This window comes from Uranotaenia lowii, unplaced genomic scaffold, assembly GCF_029784155.1.
Source record: "Uranotaenia lowii strain MFRU-FL unplaced genomic scaffold, ASM2978415v1 HiC_scaffold_949, whole genome shotgun sequence".
Classification (NCBI taxonomy): domain Eukaryota; kingdom Metazoa; phylum Arthropoda; class Insecta; order Diptera; family Culicidae; genus Uranotaenia; species Uranotaenia lowii.
This window is the reverse complement of record NW_026598921.1, coordinates 12,080-19,564: the sequence shown is the minus strand read 5'-3', so window position 1 is coordinate 19,564 and position 7,485 is coordinate 12,080. Positions and strand designations below refer to the sequence as shown.

General features: G+C 37.5%; 1 long non-coding RNA gene across 1 annotated transcript; it reads left to right on the top strand.

Moving 5' to 3' along the window:
- Positions 1-6,306: 6,306 nt before the first annotated feature.
- Positions 6,307-6,793, top strand: LOC129760986 (uncharacterized). Its single transcript, XR_008740419.1, has 2 exons — positions 6,307-6,476; positions 6,532-6,793. It is a non-coding gene; the product is annotated as an uncharacterized LOC129760986 (long non-coding RNA).
- Positions 6,794-7,485: the final 692 nt, after the last annotated feature.

Genomic DNA, 7,485 nt, shown 5'->3' with positions numbered 1-7,485 from the left:
CGACTTTCGACTTTCGATTTTCGATTTTCTACTTTCGACTTTTGACTTACGACTTTCGACTTTCATCTTTCGACTTTCTAGATTCGACTTTCGTTTTTCGACTTTCGTTTTTCGACTTTCGACATTTAACTATCGATTTTCGACTTTCGACATTTTACTTTCGACTTTCAACTTTCGACTTACAACTTTCGACTTTAGACTATCGAATTTCAACTTTCGACTTTTGACTATCGACTTTGGGCTTTCAACTTGCGACTTTTGCCTTTGGCTTTCAACTTTAAATTTCCTTCTTTCTACTTCCGATTTTAACTTTTCGACTTTCGACTATCGAAGTCGATCGGTGGTTTAGGTTTTTAACGGTGGTATTCAGCACTGTTAATGAGGCGTCAATATGTTCGACCGCCTCGACTCATTAACAGTGATGAATACCATCCTGAAAAAAGTTAACCCATTTTTGAAGCCTTATAACTTACTTATCTTAACTCTAATTGAAATGCAGTCTTCGGATGAAATATTTTTCATAATTTAGGCTTTAAGAAAACCCGTTTTTGAAAGAAATCTGCCGACGGAAACCAAAGTTATTGATGAAAAACTGGTTTTTCATGTTTCTCCCGAACAAAATGTCTCAAAATCCCATACAAACTTCAGGCTCGTTGAGCGACCCCTAAACGAGATCCGATCTGGCCCAAATTTGGCATGAGATCTTGTACTAGGCCTAAGATCAATTTTAACCTGCAGCGCATAACATTTCACAGGTTTTGAATTTCCCATACAAATTTGGGGCAGTCTACCATGGACTCTCGAATCTCGACTCTCGACTCTCGATTCTCGACTATCGACGCTTGACTCTCAAATTTCAACTGTCGACCCTCGAAACTCGACTCTTGACTGTCGAGTCTTAAAACTCGACTCTCGACTCTGGACCATCGACTCTCAACTTTTTGATTCGATTTTCGATTATCGACTCGAAACTCGACTCTCAACTCGAAACTATCGACCCTCGACTCTCGACTTTCGCCTCTCGACTCTAAACTCTTGACTTTCGAATCTCGAATCTCGACTCTCGACTCTCGACTCTCGACTCTCGACTCTCGACTCTCGACTCTCGACTCTCGACTCTCGACTCTCGACTATCGACTCTCGACTCTTGACTTTCGACTCTCGACTCTCGACTCTTGACTTTGGACTCTGGACTCTCGTCTTTCGATCTCGACTATTAACTCTCGACTTTTGACTCTCGAGTCTCGACTATCGACGCTTGACTCTCAAAACTCGACTCTCAACTCTGGACTTCAAGCAATCAACCATCGACTCTCAACTTTTTAGATTCGATTTTCGATTATCGACTTGAAACTCAACTCTCAACTCAAAACTCTCGACCCTCGACTCTCGACTCACGGCTCTCGACTCTCGACTCTCGACTCTAGAATCTCGAATCTCGACTCTCGACTCTCGACTCACGACTATCGACTCTCGACTCTAAAAACTCGCCTCTCAACCCTCAAAACTCGTCTCTCGACTCTTGACTGTCGAGTGTGGAAACTCGACTCTTGACTGTCGAGTCTCGAAACTCGACTTTCGACTCTCTACATCAAGCAATCGACCCTCAACTCTCAGCTTTTCAGATTCGACTTTCGTTTCTCGACTTAAAACTCGACTCTCGACTCTCAACTCTCGATCCTAGACTCTAAACTCTCGACTCTCGACTTTCAACTCTCGATTCTCAACTCTCGATTCTCGACTCTTGACTCTTGACTCTCGACTATCGACTCTCGGCTCTCGACTCTGAACTCACGTCTCTCGACTCTCGACTCTCGACTCTCGACTCACGGCTCTCGACTCTCGACTCTCGACTATCGACTCTCCAAACTCGACTCTCGACTCTCAACTTTCGACTCTCTACTTTCGACTCTCGACTCTTGACTATAGGATCTCGATTCTTGAATCTCGACTCTCGGATATCGCTTATAGACTCTCGATTATCGAATCTTGACTTTCATCTCTCGATTATCGATCGACTTTCGACTTTTGACTATCGACTATCGACTTTTGACTTTTAACAATCGACTTTCGACTTTCGACTTTCGACTTTTGACTTTCGACTTAAGAGTTTTGACTTTCGACTTTCGACTTTCAACTATCGACTTTCGACTTTCGACTTTCGACTTTCGCTTGACAACATTCGATTTTTGACTTTCTACTTTCGACTTTCCACTTCCGACTTCCAACTTAAGACTTTCTACTTTCGACAGTCATCTGTTGATTTTCAATTTTTGACTTTCGGCATTCGACATCCGACTTTTGACATTCGACTTTAGACTTTCAACTTTAGACTTTTGACTTTTGACTTTTGACTTTTGAATTTCAACATTCTACATTCCAAATTTGACTTTCGACTATCGATTTACAACTATCGACTTTCGACTTTCGATTATCAGTTTTCGACTTTCGACTTTCGATTTTTCACTTTCGACTATCGATTTTTCACTTTCGACTATCGATTTTTCACTATCGACTCTCAACTTTTGACGTTCGACTTTCAACTTCGACTTACGACTTCCGATCTTTTTCATTCGACTTTCGACTGTCGATGTCGTTCAACGACTTTCGCCTTTCTACGTTCGACTTTCGACTTTTGACTTCTGACTTTCAACTTTCAACTTTCGAATTTCGACATTTAACTTTCAACTTTCGACTTTCGACTTTCTACTTTTGACTTTCGTTTTTCGTTATTCGACTTTCGACTTTCGAATTTTGACTTTCGTTTTTCGATTTTTGACTTTCGACTTTCGATTTTCGATTTTCGATTTTCGAATTTCGAGTGTCGATTTTCGACTTTCGGATTTCGGATTTCGACTTTCGATATTCGATTTTCGACTTTCGACTTTCGACTTTCGACTTTCGACTTTCGACTTTCGATTTTCGACTTTCGACTTTCGACTTTCGACTTTCGAAATTCGACTTTCGACTTTCGACTTTCGATTTTCGATTTTCTACTTTCGACTTTTGACTTACGACTTTCGACTTTCATCTTTCGACTTTCTAGATTCGACTTTCGTTTTTCGACTTTCGTTTTTCGACTTTCGACATTTAACTATCGATTTTCGACTTTCGACATTTTACTTTCGACTTTCAACTTTCGACTTACAACTTTCGACTTTAGACTATCGAATTTCAACTTTCGACTTTTGACTTTTGACTATCGACTTTGGGCTTTCAACTTGCGACTTTTGCCTTTGGCTTTCAACTTTAAATTTCCTTCTTTCTACTTCCGATTTTAACTTTTCGACTTTCGACTATCGAAGTCGATCGGCGACTTTCGACTGTCGAAGTCGATAGTAGACTTTCGACTTTCGACTTTTAACTTTCCACATTCTATATCATCTTTTAGCTTTCTAATTTCAACTTTCGATTTTCAATTATCGGCTTTCAAATTTCGATTTCGAAACGTTCGAATTTTGAATTTCAACTTTCGATTTCAGACTTTTGATTTCCACCCTTTGACTTTCGATTATCGACTTTCGGCTATCGACTTTCGACTTTCGACTTTCAACTTTCAACTTTCAACTGTCGACTTTGGTCTTTTGACATTCTACTTTCGTCTTTCGACTTTCGACTTTCGATCATCGATTTTCGACTTTCGACTATAGACGCTTGCCACTTTCGAATTTCGATTCCTTAGGCTTTAATTTCTATGGTTCTTAAGTACTGACACTGATTTTAGTTCTTGTTCTCAAATGAAAATACAAATTTATTACGATTTTTCGATGTTCAACAGCCCATTTCAAAGCAAACGTCTTCCAGTTTTTATCGCGACTCTCATTCCCTACTCGAAACTCAATCAAAATTAGCGTTCTATTCATCAAATCTTTCCAATCCAAGATTTTCCTTCAAAACAGACGATACAGCCGAAAGAAGTGACAATATTAAGCATAAAAACACCGAAAAAACAAACAAACTCGTAGTGGGAGGAATCCTGCAGAAGCGTCTTCGTCGTCAGAAAATAAATCTCTCTTATTCAAAATCAGCATCACATGTTTGATTATGATTGATGAAGGCGCAGCATGAAGTAGCTTCAATATTTTTTTCTTTCCTCCGCAGCCAGCAGCTTCTCAATCTTCACTCCCATTCACAATTTAGCTGAGCTGCTTACGAGTGTTTCAGAATTTGTCCTTTCTTTGAGCTCGAATGGCGGCTGAATAAGGCTCGACTCGGCTTTACTTGGCTGCTGTAATAGAAAGATGGAAACCCGTCTGGAGAAAGGATTATTTCGAGATTCCCCCATCCATCTTCCCTATCTTAGTATCCAATCATGTCATTTGATGCCAGGCGTGCGGCGACACATTCCGGATCAGATGCTCGGCATCCAAAATCTTTCTACCCGAGCAAGGTTTTCTCAATTTTCTAAGCGTGGAACGGATCAAGCTGTCTATTTTTTCTGCTATCTGGGAAAGCTAACGCGAGTGAGAAAAAAAATCCTCCCATCCTCAGGGGTAAGATGAACGAGATTTGGATCACCGTCATCTTGAAGGAGAGCAAAAAAAAAAGCGCGTGGGTACAGCATCCAGGTGGATGTTTTTCTTTTCGAAACGAGATCCACTCGAACGTTCCGAGCTATTTGCTCCAAGGATTACCGACTGGGGGAAACTTTAAGCCCTGATTGCGGGAACAGGTGGTTAAGTATAATGTACCTTCAGGAACTGCTCAAGCTTTCTGAGAAAAAAATGATCTTCAAAGCGTCTGTTAGATTCAGAGCCATTTTCAACCAATCTTGAATCTGAATCTTGAATCTGAATCTTGAATCTGAATCTTGAATCTTGAATCTTGAATCTTGAATCTTGAATCTTGAATCTTGAATCTTGAATCTTGAATCTTGAATCTTGAATCTTGAATCTTGAATCTTGAATCTTGAATCTTGAATCTTGAATCTTGAATCTTGAATCTTGAATCTTGAATCTTGAATCTTGAATCTTGAATCTTGAATCTTGAATCTTGAATCTTGAATCTTGAATCTTGAATCTTGAATCTTGAATCTTGAATCTTGAATCTTGAATCTTGAATCTTGAATCTTGAATCTTGAATCTTGAATCTTGAATCTTGAATCTTGAATCTTGAATCTTGAATCTTGAATCTTGAATCTTGAATCTTGAATCTTGAATCTTGAATCTTGAATCTTGAATCTTGAATCTTGAATCTTGAATCTTGAATCTTGAATCTTGAATCTTGAATCTTGAATCTTGAATCTTGAATCTTGAATCTTGAATCTTGAATCTTGAATCTTGAATCTTGAATCTTGAATCTTGAATCTTGAATCTTGAATCTTGAATCTTGAATCTTGAATCTTGAATCTTGAATCTTGAATCTTGAATCTTGAATCTTGAATCTTGAATCTTGAATCTTGAATCTTGAATCTTGAATCTTGAATCTTGAATCTTGAATCTTGAATCTTGAATCTTGAATCTTGAATCTTGAATCTTGAATCTTGAATCTTGAATCTTGAATCTTGAATCTTGAATCTTGAATCTTGAATCTTGAATCTTGAATCTTGAATCTTGAATCTTGAATCTTGAATCTTGAATCTTGAATCTTGAATCTTGAATCTTGAATCTTGAATCTTGAATCTTGAATCTTGAATCTTGAATCTTGAATCTTGAATCTTGAATCTTGAATCTTGAATCTTGAATCTTGAATCTTGAATCTTGAATCTTGAATCTTGAATCGCGAATCTTGAATCTTGAATCTTGAATCTGGAATCTTGAATCTGAATCTTGAATCTGGACCTTGAATCTGCATCTTGAATCTAAGGCTTAAACTTAAATTTTTAGTTTGAATTGAAAACATTGGATTTTCTTTATTAAAATTTCAACAGTTTGATATTTTTATCGAACCTTTCTCAAATTAATCATTTCGACTGTGTTTAAAAAATTGACGAAGGTCCGTTTCATTCATTGAAAAAAAAGGCTCCACGTTTCATTTTTAAAACTTGACCCCATTACCTTGGCGAGGGTTCAGTAGAATATTAAAAATGTATACCCCACCGGAGGATCAAAAAAATACTTATAGCATCAGAAACGAAAAAATCCATTTCCTTTTTATTGATTTTATACTCTTGTGACAACGCGTGCTTCCGGAGTTTTTCCCCCGTTTTTTTTCTACTGCTTGGTCCTTCTGCCGTTTTTCACTGCAGATCAAACATCTGGTCCCATCCTTATTTATTAAGTTTCTTTTTTCTTCATTTTCTAGATCTTGCCATTTCAATCGAGAGGAAGGAGGGAAAACATCGGTAAAAATTCAGGATGCGATGCTGGCTGTTGGGACGGAAAACGGAAAAATGACTTTTGTTAGGAAACAACACATGGCAGACTTCAGCCCCAACCCTTAATTTTCCCAACCGCCCCTCTCAATTGAAAGTTTCATAAGTAAAGCAAAATGCATCGAATCCCACGTTTTCCCCGTTTATGGTGGCGTACACATACGTTCGTGTTTTTTTTTTTCGTTTTAAAGTCGCTTTCTCATCTCAGCTAATTTTAGCATCCACCCGAGGGAGAACTTCCAATTAGATTTCCGCATCGCACCTTCCTTACAGAGAAGAGGCTATTATTTCAATTGGAAAAAAGGAAAATCGAGCCTCCACCAGACGTGACGTTGGGGACGTTTCTGTCCTGTTCCTTATTTAGTAGAAATAAGTAGTTGTGATTGTGGGTGTGTCACTCACCTGGATGATAACAAGAATTCTTCGATATTGAAAATTTTGGTGCTTAAAGTAATATTCTAGTTTTATTTTTTTTTCGTATTTCAGACTTTTAATGTTAGAAAATATAGAGATGTTAAATGATATAACAAAAAACTAAATCTGATTCTCCAAACAAAGACTTATATATGGGAGAGTGGGGAATCATGGGCCACTTTTTTTCGTTGTACCATAACTTCTTTATTATAAAAGATAAAATGAAAATAAAAAATGGTATGGTTTTCTACATTTTCAAGGTATCATTAGGTATTTTTTTAAATTTTTTAATAAGTTATTTTCCCCTAATTTTGATTTTTTGAAAAAAAGCAATATTTTTTGGATTTTGAAAAATGGTGGGGAATCGTGGGCCACCAAATCCAAATCGACCAAATAACATGCAAAGTATATGAGTTGACCCAAAACTATGATCTCCTAATTCATTTCGTTATTTTAAAGCAATTTCCGATGATGAAATGAAAAAGAGAGCTGTGTATGATCGCATAGATTCCAAAACCTGGCTCGCGAACGTTTTGGCAAAAAAAATTATATAAGATGGACAAAATATTTTTCATAACTCTTCAATTTTGCAGAAAGGAAAAACGTATTTTAAGTTCTATATGTGTATAAAAACATATAAATATAGGTGATTAAAGATGTGGGGCCCACGATTCCCCATAAGCTATGATTTGCAAATTTGTTGCGTTTGTGTGACTTATTGATGTTTCATCAAAAATTCCTTTTAGATGTGAAAGATC